The sequence below is a fragment of the Bison bison genome, unplaced genomic scaffold (genome assembly GCF_000754665.1).
Source record: "Bison bison bison isolate TAMUID 2011002044 unplaced genomic scaffold, Bison_UMD1.0 scf7180017864516, whole genome shotgun sequence".
Lineage (NCBI taxonomy): Eukaryota > Metazoa > Chordata > Mammalia > Artiodactyla > Bovidae > Bison > Bison bison.
This window is the reverse complement of record NW_011495069.1, coordinates 2,042,099-2,043,723: the sequence shown is the minus strand read 5'-3', so window position 1 is coordinate 2,043,723 and position 1,625 is coordinate 2,042,099.

The window sequence follows — 1,625 nt, the reverse complement described above, 5'->3', positions numbered from 1 at the left end:
TGTTGCAAAATCCATGTTGTTGCAAAAATATTCGCATTATAGGAGTCCCAGAAGAAGAGAGAGAAAGGGCCTGAGAAAAATATTTGAAGAGCTAATAGCTGAAAAGTACCTAACCTGGGAAAGGAAACAGTCACACAAGTCTGGAAGTGCTGTCCAGGAGATTAACCCACAGAGATATCCACCAAGATACAATGTAACCAAAAGGACAAAAATTGAAGATTGAGAATATTAAAAGCAACAAATAATATACAAAGGAATTCCCATAAGGCTATCAGCTGATTTTACAGCAGAAACTCTGCAGGTCAGGAAAAGAGTGGCACAATACTTAAAGGAGGAAAACCTAGAGCAAAGCATACTCTATCCAGAAGACTCTTATTCAGATTTGATCGAGAAAAAAAACCTTACAGATAAGCAAAAAGAATTCAGCACCACCAAACCAGCTACAGTAGAGGAAGTTCTGTACCCAAAGGGATCTAATGTAATCCCTAGTAGCTGCTATTAACATAAGGGCATTTTGCATAATGGTTTATTTCTCTCTAAAAACGTGTGCATAAACGATCTTGATGTTTGCAACAGCCTAGTGAACTTGGTAGGGCCCTGCATCATCTCCACTGGGCAAACAAGGAAACTGCAGCACAAGGAAACATATCCACCATCATTACTGTTCTATAAGACACACAGATACGCATAAGATACATCCTGTTTTACAGAGAAATTTTGAGGAACAGAAATTTTTATTTTTCATCACAGCTATCTGAAGGTTTAAAAGGAAAATGTTTTGGTAATGCATATATGATGTCCTATATACTGGAAGGCAGTAGGTTATCATAGGGGTTCTCTGGTGGCTCAGGTGGTGAAGCGTCTGCCTGCAATGCGGGAGACCGGGGTGCGATCCCAGGGTGGGGAAGATCCCCTGGAGAAGGAAACGGCAACCCACTCCAGTACGCTTGCCTGGAAAATCCCACGGAGGAGCCTAGTAGGCTGCAGCCCATGGGGTCGCAAAGAGTCGGACACGGCCGAGCGATAGGTTCTAAACCAGCTTTACCACAAAAGCTAAAGGAACTTGTCTAGGTGGAGAAGAAAAGGCCACAACTAGAAACAAAATTATGAGAGGGAAAAGTTTATATTCTTGCTCTGCTGGTAGAAAAAGGTGGGGAAGGGGGCCTTACACGGTAAATCACAGAGAGTGATGCAAAGGCGAGCTGGTAATCTTACTTATGAGGGTAATCAAAACATAGAAGAGGGTTCAGTGCGAAAAGCAGTAAGGCCTGGTGATTGCAACGATAGCAGGAGGCGATGCGAGGAGAAAGAGCTAGGCGAGCTGTGTCGCGCTGTGCTGCAACTACTGGGGGCCATCCGGGAGGTGAAGCCGGTGAGCTTGATTAGGCTACGACCTCCTCTTCTTCTTGGCTGTCTTGAGCCGGGGGCGTCATACTCGCCGAATGCAGGTCTACTTCGAAGCCTCGGTCTAGCCAACTGATAACCATGCTCCAAACTCACCTCTCTGGGGTGCCCACCGAAACCACGCAGTCCCCTACTTCAGGCAGGACTTCCAGCGCGCACGTCCAGAGCTTAACACCGCCACCGCTTTCCGGAGCGCTGCGTCCTGCGCATGCGCAGCCCCT